General features: G+C 46.7%; 2 long non-coding RNA genes across 11 annotated transcripts in view; both read right to left on the bottom strand.

Annotated features, from left to right (window-relative positions):
* Positions 1–15,537, bottom strand: part of LOC117034137 (uncharacterized) — a 91,658-nt gene that overhangs the window by 63,084 nt on the left and 13,037 nt on the right. The gene's annotated exons all lie outside the window — the stretch shown is intronic.
* Positions 4,368–9,459, bottom strand: LOC117034138 (uncharacterized). Its single transcript, XR_004425024.1, has 3 exons — positions 9,331–9,459; positions 9,048–9,157; positions 4,368–5,277 (listed from the first exon to the last, which is right to left on the bottom strand). It is a non-coding gene; the product is annotated as an uncharacterized LOC117034138 (long non-coding RNA).

Raw genomic sequence — 15,537 nt, 5'->3', positions numbered from 1 at the left:
TCTACTTTTGCACGTATCTAGGTAGTTCTCAGAACGTCCAATTAGTCTCCATAATTTTATTTACAAATGACTATTATTCAGAACTGTATGTTTAATGCAGCATCATGTTTTAAAATGCAATGGGAAGTAGGCTGAGGCTACGTTACATGAATTACTGAGAGCCCAGCATTGCCTGGAATTGTGAAGGTCCACCCGGCACAGCTGAACCCACTGGGACTTTGGTGGCTTTCTTTCCTTTCCAATTCCACCTTTCATTGTAACTAATCTACAATTTTCACATAGCAAAAATAATGTTCTGAGTTAATTAAGTTCCATAAAAAAATCCTTTTGGATGCTGCAAAAGGATGACAACTCTTGGTGGACAGAAGAAAGAAGCCGCTGCAGCAGAGGCTGAGGTCAGAAAGGAGGCGAGGCATTAGGAGAGCGTAGTCTTAAGGAAGGCAAGGAAAGGGGGCTTGCTGGCCGTGGGAAAGAGCCCGGAAGAGTTACTAGAGCAGGGCCTCAGGTGACAGATGAGTGCCCTGAGCAGGGGCCCCTGTGTGAGAGGCTCAGCTGCACATTCTCCAGGAAGACAGGGCACTGCATCACCAGTGACTCACTCCTCCTCTGAGCTAATGCCCCTGAGCCATGGCCACTGCACAGGGAGCTGTTGCCAACACTCAGGCTTTAAAGGGCCAGGCACAGAGAGCAGGAGCAGAGGGAAACAACATGAGCAAACTTGGGGTGTGGCCAGACCTCCATGAGTAATGCCGGAAAGGAAGGCCAAAGCCTTCAATGAGTTTAGCCTTGGGGGGGACAATGCAGGTCAGAGATAATAAAGACAAAGGGGCCCCTTATCCTCAGGGGCCTGCTAATGTCTAGCAGGTGACACCTGCACAACTTCCTCTGACTCCTTTCCCATCAAGAAGACCTTGGATGCGGGCCGGCCCGGTGGCTCAGGAGGTTAGAGCTCCATGCTCCTAACTCCGAAGGCTGCCGGTTCGATTCCCACATGGGCCAGTGGGCTCTCAACCACAAGGTTGCCAGTTCAATTCCTCGAGTCCCGCGAGGGCTGGTGGGCTGTGCCCCCTGCAACTAGTAACGGCAACTGGACCTGGAGCTGAGCTGCGCCCGACACGACTAAGACTGAAAGGACAACAACTTGAAGCTGAGCGGCACCCTCCACGGCTAAGATTGAAAGGACAACAACTTGACTTGGAGAACAGGCCTGGAAGTACACACTGTTCCCCGATAAAGTCCTGTTCCCCTTCCCCAATAAAATCTTTAAAAAAAAAAAAAAAAAAAAGACGACCTTGGATGCGACGACAGCACAAGCACATGTGAGAAGGAGATGGAGCCCACCTGATCCCAGCGTCCAGCTACTGCCTGTGTCCCAGTGAAGTGCTTCCCACAGCACCGATGCCTAAGGCGGGACTGTCCAGACGTAACCTTGGAAAAGCTGCAGGGGACGACGGGAGAACAGACCGGCACAGGCCAAGTAGAGTCAAGAGCAAACAAGAGACCCATCCCTTCCTGGAGACCACATGCCAGTGCCATGGCTGTGACCCCCAAGGGGCTGCAGGGGACGACGGGAGAACAGACCGGCACAGGCCAAGTAGAGTCAAGAGCAAACAAGAGACCCATCCCTTCCTGGAGACCACATGCCAGTGCCATGGCTGTGACCCCCAAGGGGCCTCTCGTCACTGGTGACCCTGGAACGGTGGATGGCTTCCCGCCAAAACTGGCGACTGAACAGATGCATTTTTCTGTCTTCCCAAATCCCCTGAAATGTCAATACATCCACACAGGTTTTAGACCATTCAAAAGGGGGCTGCTAAGCATCCAGGGGAGGCGTGGGGAGTTTCTGGGTACACTGGTGCTGAAATGGAACACAAGCCCAGGGCCACGAGGGAGAACCTGGAAAACAGCTTTCCCAGCAGAATTCAGCAAAACAAGCAGAGGCGGCTGGAAGGACCGTGCCTGGGCCAGGTCACTCGTAAGGGCAGAGCCGGCCTGTGCCACCTGCGACGGCGCCGATATGGCCACACTGAGTACAGGAGGCTTTTCAGAGGAGACTCCACCGTGGGTGTCAGGTACAGAGAGGCAGGGCCTTGTCACAGCAGAGGTCAGCCACCTCCATCTGCCACACAGCTCCTGGAGTCACAGCTGGCTGGACCCAAATGTGTTTCAACCTGGCAAACGAGAATTCGGACTCTCCCAGCCGCCAGCACTGTCCAAGTTGGGGTCTTGCCTACAAATGTGACCCAAACCACCAAGAGGGTGGAAAAGAAAACCACCGAACTCAATAAGCAGAACTGATTCCTGAGCAAACACAATATATGACACAAAACAAACCACTAAAATACATGTATTGGTATCTTCAGGGAGATTCTAGGGGGTTCTGGGCCTATTAAAAATGAAATGCAGATGCTACTGAACATTTCGGAAGGTGTCCCAGGCCCGTCAGATCTTGACGGTAGAAGAAAGGAAAGAGGAAGCAGAAATCAGTCCATGCCAGTGCGAACTTGTGAAGCACAAGTCATGAGTCAGTCACATCCCTTTCTGTCTCAAGGTCACCAGACCAGTACTCGGGGAACGCCAGTGACATGGTGTGTCTGTCTGGAGTCTAGCAAGCCATCAAATAAATGGTTTCCTGATACGATACCCTGAAAACAGCAACTGACAGAAGTTTGTATCACCTATCATCTCTACTGTAATTATTTTTTCCTCTAGACTGTGAACTTGATGGCAGGAATCATTTTCTGTATTGCACTTAGTCTATCCCCATTGTCTAGGAGACATTTAGCAAATGGTAGATTCTCAATAAATATCTATTGGGTGATAATTGAATTTCACAGTCATTAGCACAAAGCCTTGTTCACATGTATGTGGTGTAAGGGTAGCAGCTAGCTCCCCAGTTCTTTAGGGGTGATGGGGGTGTTAGCTGCTTTGTGCGGTCGGCATTGTGACAGGGCTGACAAGAGAGCTAGATGGAAGGCTATGGGGGGGAAACAGTGAGGGACACAGAAGGGCCGTGGCAGGTCCCATGTGCTCTTTTTACAGATGACTTTGACCTCTAACCCTGTTTCCTTGCCCGAATCTGCGTGTGTTTGTTTCCGTGGCAGAAATTGGCCAGGCCATAAAGGTAATGCAGCTTCTGCCTGGTCCTAGGGACAGGAGACCTATGTGTACAGCTCCCACTGGGGTCCGTGAACAGCCAGCGTGCGTTCCAGACAAGAAGGAACAGCCTTCAGGTGGTTCTGGCCTCAGCCTCCAAATCTCCCCCACGTTGTGGGGGACAGACGAGCCAGCCTGGTGTGTGCCCTTTTCAAACCCCTGCCCCACAGACCCAGTGGGCATAACTATACCATTGGCACGCAGCCATCAGTAACTGGAAAAACAAGGAAATGCACATGCAGTTGTGACATATGTACTCAATGGGACATCATACTGCCACAAGCAGCAGCTGTCCTCCTGAAATAGAAATGTTTGCCATTCATCTACTCGTTTGAGAACCATTTTCGAGTCTGCATCGTGCTGAGGGCTGTTCTGAGGACACGAAGCTGAACAAAACGGCCCCTACCTGAAGTCCTCTGCCTGGTGTGCGCACCGTGGTGCCACCCACCGCTGAGCCCTCAGTCTCTTAGCCTACCCCACTGACGCCCAGAATTCTGCCTTCAGCTCTGATCTCTACCTTGAGCTGCAGACCTGTACACGTAAGTGCCTCCCTGCTCTGGGGACCGCAGAATCCCACAGCACCTGCGACGGCCAGTTATGGTGCTACTTCCTGCACGCTGTCCTGGGCCGGCATCCTGGAGCTCACTGAGATCCCTCATTCCGTGCCTGTCATGCAGGGACTCAGGTCCCGCTCCCCACACAAAAACGCAGGATATGGTGAGACCGAAAAGCAACACCAACGGAGCCATAGATAGGGGAGTCATACCACTATATTCTCGCTGGTGGCTGGGTTGGAGACACAGGAAGCAGGAGCCACATGATCCACAATCCGCCATCCGCTTCTCTGCCAACCAACCAACCAACCAACCAACCAACCAACCAACCAACCAACCAACCAACCAACCCTGCTAGCTGCAATCCACGCTTCTCTGCCAACCAACCAACCCCCTAGTGTAGCCACGGCAGTTATATCAGTGGCCAGTGGCTAACCGGTAACAGCAGATGGCCACCTGATTACAACTGATGGCCATCTAAAAACCGAGCCAGCACCTTTCCACGTGAGGCCGAGAGCCTGGAAACTGCTCTCTGGGACTCTGTCCCCACAGCGCCTCCCACCACTGGACAGCTCGACCCCCAGCCACAGAGACCACTCAGCTACCTCCGTGTCACCTGAACCCACCCCTTTTCCCATCCCATGGCCACTGCCTGGTTTTTGTCATCATCATTGCTGCCCTGGGATCCTTGGTCTTCTGGCCACTACAATGCCTCATGTTCACACTACACAGTGTGGTTAGTTTTTCGTAACATGCACCCATGATGGCTGCCTTCTTATAGAAAACCTTCACTCACACTCCCCAAAGGCCAAATTCGCATCAGTGGCATGTAAGTGGAGGGAGTCACAGAACACGAACCCACCTATGAAAGTTTACATGCACGTGTCCACGTGTTTAGTTTATGTATGGACGAAAAGATGCCGGCTGTTCCACAAAGTGGCAACAGCTGTAATCTCAGAGTGAGGACAGGTCAGTGATTTTTCACTTTCTTCCTTGTACCTTTGTGTATTATAATAATACATACAATGTTGGGGTCCTTTTCAAAACATGAACATGTACTTTTACAGAAACAATAGAACACGAAACAGGTTAATTCGGAGGCTGGTCCTTATCCGCCTTGGTCTCCTGGAGCTTGCCCTGGCGCCTGCCTCATCTCGCGCCTTCTCCCAGCACCAGCACACCCAGGGTCCTCTGCCCGGAAGACACTTGTCAGGGTTCAGGTCAGGCAGGACCACTGTCCAGGCGCCATGACCAGCCGCGCTGCACGGCCTCTCAGCCTCGGCCTCAGTCTTGCTGGCAAGCTTGCACCCCGTAAGCCAGCATCCCTCCATGAGCACAGGAGGGCAAGAGCCAGAGGACTTGTGCTGTGCACTCGGCGGCAAGTCACTAAGTGTGTCCTGCTTAAGACGTTCAGCACTTGTGCAGCACCGCACTTTTTAGTTATTCGGTGAGGATCACAGTCTACTCTGTAGTCTATAACATTTCCTGAGCTAAATGTCTGCCACGGAAGTGGTGTTCGAGCTCATCTGTACGGATAGTGATGAGAAGGGCTGCAGTGCTTGCCCGCCTGGGAGGGAGAGAGGGAGGAGAGAGAGAGAGGACATAAGGTTGTGTCTGAGGACAGGGAATAAACCAGTTTGGCAACAGTAAAGAACTTACATTCAAAATATCAGGGTGTCAAGTTTATAAAAGACTGTGGACAGATTTCAGCCATGTGCAAAAGAATGCAGACTCCACTGAGCCAGCAGGATGAGAGAGGAAAAAACATTTGGCTTTGGTTATTAAAGAGTCCCAACCCCATTCTTCAAACAGAAAATTCAATTTGGTGATGAGAGACGTGAAATAAGCAGCTGTGAACGGCCTCTGCTATCTCCACGAGGCTACAAGTATGCGTCTATCACACGGTTTGGGTTTGCTCTGTCAGGGCTGGTTTCATCCGATGAAAAAGGTACTGTTATGATTTCTCTTTACTCTGAAGACGAACCCAACCAACGTGCCAGGCTCACCCACAGGCAAGGGTGGACGCCAGGACTGGAGCTCGGAATGGCATCTCTGCGCTGCGCCCAACAGCTGTAAGTAGGGCAGTTCCAGGTCAGCCTGGGGTTTGTGAGACGTCGATCTGGAGCTAGGCTCAGGGAGGGACTGGACAGGCGGCAAGCGTCCAGGATCTCTCTGCACCAGGATATATTGTGCTTTGCAGTGTTCTTACGCTTCATTACCAATATGAAATGTGAGAGGAGTTGCTAAACAAAATGAGTTGTTTTGGTCTAGAAAAGCGAAACTTACAACCAGGACCATGTTGCTGTCTTGGAATTTTAAAAACACATCAACGAGGCATGAACCAGCCTCACTGGTTCATCAGCACGACGTGCTCATGTCTGTCTCACTTTCCCAGGGCTGGGCACACACTGCTTCTCCCATTGCCATCCTCCCTCAGCGAGCTCACGGAGCGCCCCACCCAGCAACTGGAAAGGTGCTGTGTCAAGGTCAGCACAAGGAACAGAGCTGGTGCGTGTATGTGTGCGTGCAGTGGGAACGACGTGTCCTGCACAGACACACTGAGCTGAAACACTGTCTTTTTCACACTTTGTAATCACAGGAAACATTTTGTTATACTTTCTCTTTTTAATATATATAATATTTTATATATAATATTTTCCAATTATAGTGTTACTACATGTTTCCTTAACAGAATTTCTGACTCAAGAAATACCTATAGTTGTATAAAATTAGGTGGTATGGAAAGTCATTCAATTTAGGAACTGAAAAGCGACGGAACTGAGTTGGAACTATTGCTGTCCTGAAACACAGCTACGTGACTGTCACTAGAGGGCGCTCAGCACACAATCTGTTTTCTAAAGAGTGCAGCTCACTGGCTCACCACTTCCCAAGGGCAGGCTGCATCCCACTGCGCTCTCAGGGCTTCCAAACAAACCAGCACCATTACTTTTCCTAGAAAATGAAAGTGACTGAAAGCATTAGCTCTCATGCTTTTCACAGCATTTGGGGCAAAGAGACGCCTTTGTCTCCGTGGCGCCACTGTCACAATGACACACGCACTTGTCTGAACGGCCCCGACACGGCTCACACTCCCTGCAAAGGCCCAGGGTGGACGGATGGACAGAGGAAGACAGCCAGGGTCACGGTGCAGGGAGGTGTCAGCAGTGTCTCAGGAAGGGTCAGGGCTGGCAGCACCGTAACCACGGCAACAGGGTCTGCTCCACCTTGAAATCTGTGTTGTCCCTATGCCTGAACTGCTCATAAGCACCCCTCTTGGGATGGATACATTCTTTGAAAACAAGGGAAGTCTGTCTTGCGACGCCGCCATTTATGGCCACAAGCCACTGGACTTGGACTGAAGCTGTTTTAGAAAAGATGAGCATTAGAAGATAGTAAGCATTCACCAGGTCTTGCAGCTGAGGAATTCTGAACAAACATAAAAGACAATTCTAGGCCTCCAAAAAGTAACTGCACTGAATGAGCGTTGTAAGTAAGAGTGGAAAACATATCATATGACTTTTTCACAATTCTGATTCCTAGGGAAGTCATAAAACATAATAAAAATAAGCGACCCAGGCATTCCTTTCTACTTCCCAGGCAGGAGCCAGTGAACACGAGCCCCATGTCCCTCGGGACCCGGCCTGGAGAGCGCAGAAGTTGGCACTCACAGGGAGGGCCTGCCAGACTCCTGCCTGACCCCTGTGGCACTCAGGCTGGAGGACACCCCCCGCGGTTCAGCATCCTCAGCTCAGGGAAGCTCTGGAAGACACCTACTGTGTTTCCCCGAAAATAAGACCTAGCTGGACCATCAGCTCTAATGCGTCTTTTGCAGCAAAAATTAATATAAGACCCGACCTTATTTTAATATAAGACCGGGTCTTGTATTAATTTTTCCCCCAAAAGACGCATTAGAGCTGATGGTCTGGCTAGGTCTTATTTTCGGGGAAACACAGTAGCATGTTCTAAGTTGAAACTGAGAACCTCCTCAAGCTAGGAATTTGCACATGTATCACTGCGATCCCCTGGGAAGTTTAACTATCTCATGGAACCCCTGTGACTTTGAGGGCACTGAGGCACAGTTTGGGAAATGTGACGGCCCGGAAAGTCAGCTATGGAAGGTGAACCATCAGAAAGCCGAGTCAAGTGCAACTGCTCCGTTTTCTAACACGTGCTCAGTTTGGTGTGTGTGTGGGGGGCTATGCGTGGGGAGGGGCTGCTCTGGAGGGAGACCTGAAGAGGAAGTAGGAGCCCAGAGCCAAGACCCAGCTGTGCAGGGGACCTGCCCCTTCCGCCACCGGCCCTGCCCGCCTCAAAACAGTGTGTGATTCACACGGCTATTTTCACAATACACTTAGTGCCTCCCACTAAGAAAAACACTACTTTTCATTCACATAATCCTTCCCTATAAGAAACAACCTGATGTAAAAAGAGAACTAGACTTATAGGTAACTAGACTAGGCCCCGTCTCTACCACATACCAAGTAACCTGGGGCAGGTAACTGTTTCCTAGCTTTAGTTCTGATCCCTAATACTAACAGCGTAAAACATTTGAACAAAACAAAGTTTATCAAACTCAAAGTCCGTAAGAATCACCTGAAGGCCGTGATGAAAATGTGTGTCCCGCTCCACTCCCCGACATTCTAACACAGCAGGTCTGGGGTGGGCCAGGAACCTGCCCCTTTAACAAGCACCCTCCCACCCCTGGGTGACACAATTCAGGTGGATCACCAGTTGGGAAACACTAGTAAAAGACGTATTTAAAATGCTTGCAGACATGTAATTTCAGCCACTCAGTAACATTTTAAGGTGGGCAGGCCTGGCATTGTCGTCATGCAACAGATGAAGACACAGATGACGGACGGCAGAGGCAGTGCCTGGGCTCCACACGGATGCCTATAAGGCTAAGAGACTGCATTTATCTTAAAATGCAAAGAAATGCATTCATGTCCACCCACTAAACTGTACATTCTTTGAGGAAGGCAAGTCTTACTGGTTTTCATATCTCTGGGCCTTAACAAAGCAGAAATGTTTAACAAAAAGACCAATTTTTGAATTTCTTGAATATATGGAAATATCTAATATTACAAACAAAGCACTTTGAAACATTTGTAGTTTTTCTCAGTCAACAAAAATCCTGCCAAAACCATTCAAGCTACAGTTTTCACAAAGCAGAAACCTTCTTTTGTTTCCTAATAGCTGTGCTAAAAGTAACTTTCTCACGGTGGGGGAAGGGTCATGAGGCCCGGTCCACCCTGGAATGGAATGCCACTCGCTGCTTCGTCTTTGGGAGAATCAGACCCTGGCCAGGCCTGGCAGCCTCACTTCCAGATAACTGACCTTAGTTCTGACTCAGAAAGTTGACTCCCAGAGGTCAGACAGGGCCCTTATTCACATGGGACCAGTTTCTTAACTTGTTTTTTGCGCAGGGGAGAGGCAGTCGTGAAAACCTTGAAATAAAAGGAGATTCATGTGAACTCAGAAGGCAATGTTAATGGACACGTGTGAGTAAAAGAAGATTTTAAAACTATTTTGCAAAACCAAGTATTTTATTTTTCCCTTATAAAGTATCTTCTGCTGGGGATGGTTTGACTCGGGTACGGCCTGGCTTCAAGGGGCTTACCTAATAAACCAAGAGACAACAGGGCTTTCTGACGTTCACCAAGACCCAAATACACAGTTTATGCAGCAGCAGCTTGTCCAAGGCCGTTCTTTTCATTCTGCATCAGCAGGGGGACATTTGGGAAAAGCCTGTATTCCCGTCAAAGGTAAACACAAGTAAAAATGGAAAGAATTCAGTCCGAAAGTGTGGATAACGACAGCACTTGTTACAGAGAAAACTGCACAAGTTAATGTTATCCGCTGACACAAGTTATCACATTTCATACCTGAGCCTCAGTGTCTACAATGCTGTCAGGGTTGTGGTCTCTTCTCACAGACCTGATGGCAGCAGGTGTGTTGAATTGTGGACACAGAGCCCCTCCCCACCTGCTTCCAGGGTGGAGACAATGCCTGGCCAACACGTTCACAGGAGTTTCTGACAGTACAATGTCTGCAACCACAACAGCACACACCGAGTCCCCACTTTCCTGGCCAAACCAGGTTAGAAACTTGTGTCACTTGCTCGTACAGCAGGTGCCTCTTTTGTAATATGCACTGAGGAAGGATTGTACCCTGCTTGGCATTTCTACGTCACAGGCGGAGAACAAAGGAACATCAGCTGCTAATATGTTTTATCAGCCTCTTGTCAAGGCAAATTACAGTGTTCCCCCCAAAGGCCTGCTTTTCCCTCAGGTAAACAGAAGCACTGCACCCACTTCACAACCGGGCGAACCAAGCGCTGGAGAATTTAAATCACATCCTGGACGTCACCTAACCAGGAGTAAGAAAACAAACTGCCATGGGGCCTGCATACCAAAACCAGCTGCAGCCAGCCTGCCTCCTGAACTGAGTGTCTGTGGAAGACACCATGGGAAGTAACATATGTGTGAATCAAAGAAAACTTTCCTCAAACTCTGGAATGCGTCTATGTGCCTGTATATGGATATGGATGCTGCAAACATTTTGGTAATGCATAGAACTGTCCTGTTCCCCACGCCCAGGACACGTAATTAGCAATCTTGATTCTGCAGCAAACTTCATGCCCCTTTCCCTTCCATGACTTTTGGATTTTGAATTTCCAGAAAACAAAATGAGATGAATGTCGAATGAGGATAAAAGATTTGAAATCAGGACTGTCTGAAATACCTGGTTGCTGTTTTTGTCAGTGTAACTTTGGGGCTGGACACGGAAGGTGATGATGAACGTGCCACAGGACAGTCAGAGGTGAGAATGGGTGGCAGAAGCCTGGCCTGTCCATGCCCTTACTAAGGGGTGACTTTAGTGACAGCCCGCCTGGCTGCTCCAAACCACCGAGGACACAGACCAATGCTGGGAGTTACAGGAGCAGCTGAACTAATCAATTTGGAAGGGTGCTTTCAGACTGAAATGCTATATTCTGAGTTTCTGAAAGAATTACACGTTGTGGCCAACCAAAGACCTTGGAAAAAAAATAGAGATATTAAACCTTCTGACATTCTCCTATTTACAGGGTTTTAAAATTACTAAAATGTCTGCAGCATGTGATATAAGAAAAATCTAATGGTGAAAACTGTCTTATACGATATGGGGTTGTGATTTTCATTAAATAAAAAATCAAAAAATATTAAATAAATAATAAAAGTCGTTTTAGAAAATTTATAAGTAACTTAAAAAATATAAAGATTCAATTTACTGAACAGCAAAAACAAAGCCCAAACCACTCTGGCACAAATAATGACTTTTTAAAAATCTTATTTTCACGATAACATTTTGCATTTTGATGTATTTTTTTCCTCTTTTCTAAATATGTTAGGGACATTTTATATATATATATATATACATATATATATATATATATATATATATATATATATAAAATTAAAGTCCTACTGTATATGTGTTTTGCCGTCTGAGTGCATTTATCATATTTGATTTAACTATTCCTCTGTTGGCAAAAAAATATTTTCGTTTCTACAAATATAAATAACATTGTTGTGAACATCTGTGTACAGAGTATTTTCTGCCTTTATCGTTATTTATTAAAGATAGATTCCTAGCAACCGATTTTCACTAGCAAGAGGATCAAAAGATAGAACCAGTTAAAATTTTATTTCCGTTGCAAGCAGCACTTCATCGGTTTGGTGGTACATTTTTTCACATTTGACTATCTGTGAAATCAGAAGGTCACATACGTTCCATGAGGTCAGACACCACTGTCTGCTGGGCATCCATTACTGACCTGCTGTCCTTCCTGCGCGTGGGAACTCGGTGGTTACACCTAGTGACAGCAGCTGGGGCACTGTGACCCTCCCCAGTTCAGCCAAGTTAGGGACCACCAGAAGGAGATGGAGAGTCTGTTTTTTCTCCAAAAACTTTCCAATGACACCTTCTGGTAAGATGAAGAAAGCACATGTCTCAAAATGTACAAAACGGGTTTTAGCTGCTTGGAGCTCACGCTGAAGGAAGGATACAGCATCTTCCCCTTGATGGCACAGAGGACAAAATTACATAGAAAAGCACGGACACAAATAACTCCCAGGGAAAGAGTGACACGGAGGAGTCGGATTCTGAATATAAAGAAGTTCGCTCATATTTTCCTTTTTATACATGGCCTAGAATTATAATAAAAGTTCGTATCTCAAGAAGTCTAAAAATAACTCAGTAAGCAGAAAATAAATGCTGTAAATGAAAGAAACCGTGTCAAGTATACGGCAGGTTTTAATTCTTTCTTCATGATAAAATAAAGCTGCATGTTAAGGCCAATGATATCTCCAATCCCACAAGGCACACGGTCTTGCCAAGTTAATTTTCGAAAGTGTCATATCAATTTACAAACCAGCAATGTAAGATGGTGGCTAAATAGTGTAAAAATTTTTTAATTGTATTAAAATTCTATTAAACACAGAATCTATTAGAATATTGAATAATACAGAATATAAAAGTTTATTACTACTAGAGCATTAATATTTGTGAAAGACTCCTTAAAATATAAATAGCCACACATCTTTCACCTTGTGTAAAATAGACACACGAAATTTGTTCGTGGTAATGTGCTTCTTACTGCTGCAGTAGCAACTTAAAAATATAATATCATTAAGGTAATATTTAAGCATCACATGTTTTCACATGAAACTATTCTGCTTTTCAAAAGATATTTAGAGTAAAGGAACACTAATACCAGATTCGCCCACAGCACCTTCACTACTAGTAGATCACAGTTTTCCTAAAACTGTCTCTTTAATTGTCAGAATAGTAACAACTGACTTTAGTCCAGATGAAGAAGGATGTGGAGGTTCTGGAGAACACAATAATAAAAATACGAATGAAGTAATTTCACTCTCTGCGTATGTGCAGCACTGGGCCACGCAACACACAGCCCATCAATCAGAAACGTCCTGCGGGAGGTATTGTCATCACCCCTCATCACAGAGGAGGGAAGCGCTCTGAGGCCCATGACTCACCATTATAGTCTCAATTTGTAATAAAAAATTAAATCTCCTCTATATCAAGCAAACTTTCAATCTCTGCCTTTATATATACAAGACGTAAAGAAAACACGAGCAACATGTAAGACAAATGATTCATATGCCTTATGAATCAATTGCTCCTACAGACAATGGAAGAGAAAAAGAGTCACAGACACCAGTGCAGGGGATGCACACATTTCTCCCCGGCCCTCTGAGCGTGTTCAGCAGGCCCAAGAATTAAACTGACATGAGACAAGCACAGGCCACTGGGTCGGAGCAAACCCAAGTCCTCTGAGAACAGCGGCTGAGGGTGTGGACACACGTCCAGACTTCAGAGGCTGGAATTGGGACGTTCTGAGCTGTGATCGCGGTGAGAGAGTGAAGCTCTCTGTGCTGTGCCAGGCCCTGCAGAGGGCTGCTGGGAGCCAGCATGTTCACCCGTGTAATCCCCGCGGAACAACAGTCGGGCACTGTGTGCTCTTACTCGCTCCCCAGTAGCAGCACTTCTCACTTTGTGTCCTGTTCGTTCTCTGCCACTGACCCGAGCGTCATGCCAGTCACACACTCTGCATCCGTGCTTACAATTTAGCATTACTTTCTAAGGGGCAGCAGCGTCTAGCGACGCGGTCCCACTGGAGTCAGCCCCAAATTGCCCGCAGTCGCTCTGAAGCTGCATCTGAGGAGTCTGGCACAGCGCAGCTGTGCGAGCGATCGCTGAGCCTGGGGGCAGGACATCTGCGTGACCCACAGCGGCTGCAGGTTCTGGGTAGGCCCAGTCCTTGCCCTGGGGTGGGTGTCCGTACTTTTCTACGTAATTTTGTCCTCTGTGCCATCAAGGGGAAGATGCTGTATCCTTCCTTCAGCGTGAGCTCCAAGCAGCTAAAACCCGTTTTGTACATTTTGAGACATGTGCTTTCATCTTACCAGAAGGTGTCATTGGAAAGTTTTTGGAGAAGAACCAGACTCTTCATCTCCTTCAGATGGTCCCTAACTTGGCTGAACTGGGGAGGGTCACAGTGCCCCAGCTGCTGTCACTAGGTGTAACCACCGAGTTCCCACGCGCAGGAAGGACAGCAGGTCAGTAATGGATGCCCAGCAGACAGTGGTGTCTGACCTGGTGGGGCATATGTGGCCTTCTGATTTCACAGATAGTCAAATGTGAAAAAATGTACCACCAAACCGATGAAGTGCTGCTTGCAACGGAAATAAAATTTTAACTGGTTCTATCTTTTGATCCTCTTGCTAGTGAAAATCGGTTGCTAGGAATCTATCTTTAATAAATAATGATAAAGGCAGAAAATACTCTATACACAGATGTTCACTGTCTTATACAATATGGGGTTGTGATTTTCATTAAATAAAAAATTAAATAATATTAAATAAATAATAAAAGTAGTATACACTTTTAGAAAATTTGTAACTTAAAAAAGAAAATATAAAGATTCAATTTACTGAACAGCAAAAACAAAGCCCAAACCACAACTGACACAAATGATGACTTTTTAAAAATCTTATTTTCATGATAACATTTTGCATTTTGATGTATTTTTTCCTCTTTTCTAAATATGTTTGAGACATTTTTTATATATATATAGAATTAAAGTCCTATCGTATATGTGTTTTGCCATCTGAGTGCATTTATTATATTTAACTATTCCGCTGTTACCAAATATTTTCGTCTTTACAAATATAAATAACGTTTCTATGAGGAATGAAGGAGAGCCTGCCCCTTCACCCTTGCCCTCCAACTAGCCTCCCACCAACCTCATTTCTAAGTTTTCATTTGGATTGCTTGGTTTCTGATCTAGTGTAACTGGCCATTAAGCTCTGTCTTATTTACATAATCATCAGGTTGATTTTTCCAAAACTATACGAGAAATGTAGTTTTTAAAGTTTTTCCTTTGCAATTTTTTTCTAGCTGGTGTTTCTGTGTCTCCATTTTTCAGGTCAAATTAGTTTTTCCTAAAATGTCCTCTGCACAAAGTACAACGCTGTATCCTCAAGTCCTTTCATTCAAGATTGTTTGATTCCAAGTAAAGAACTCGTTTTTCTGGCAAGGCATCGCCCCCCTTCAGTGAACCTGCCCTTTCGGCAGTGACCAGCCTGGTGTTCACAGCACCTGTGACCTGAAGGGCCGCGTGCGGCATCCGTGCAACATGGTGTCCTTCCCCTCTTTCTGTGGAAGAATTCATTCCCCGTCAGACCATGACCATATTTAGAGAAGGGAAAGAACTGTGGTAGAGAGAAGCCATGGTAATCTAGCCTTGTGCAGACACCTGGATTTGATACAAAAAGACCTCAGCTCTGAGCCAACCCCCACTTACCCTGCACACACAGCAGAGCTCAGAATGGAATTTACCTCGTTTTGAAGATTAACTTAGTAAATCCCTTGGTTTATGCCTAAGCGTTCAACAGGAGGGAATATAGTTAAATGTTAAGATGTAAATGCAGGTGACTAGGAGAAAATTCTGAGATGCCCTAAATTAAATTACAGCAGCCAGAGGGTGGTTGGAAGGGACAAGAAGTGTTAAATCAGTTAACAGCTGCAGACAGAAACCAACAAAGGCGGTGACATTCCTGAGCAGTGCTGATGCTCTGAAGTAACTTCCAGGTGGCTCGTCCCCAGCTGCTCTAGATAGAGCATCACTGACACGTGAGCTGCCCACTGCCAGCCCACAGGGCAAACACTGCTCCCTGACAGACTCCACTCCCATCCCAGAACCAGCTGCTTCACCTTCTCCCACCCCCTCCATCTAAAGGCATTTCTTTCAAAACAACTTACA

This window comes from Rhinolophus ferrumequinum, chromosome 14 (genome assembly GCF_004115265.2).
Source record: "Rhinolophus ferrumequinum isolate MPI-CBG mRhiFer1 chromosome 14, mRhiFer1_v1.p, whole genome shotgun sequence".
Taxonomy (NCBI): domain Eukaryota; kingdom Metazoa; phylum Chordata; class Mammalia; order Chiroptera; family Rhinolophidae; genus Rhinolophus; species Rhinolophus ferrumequinum.
Note: the sequence above shows the minus strand (reverse complement) of the source record. Positions and strands in the feature narration are given on the sequence as shown.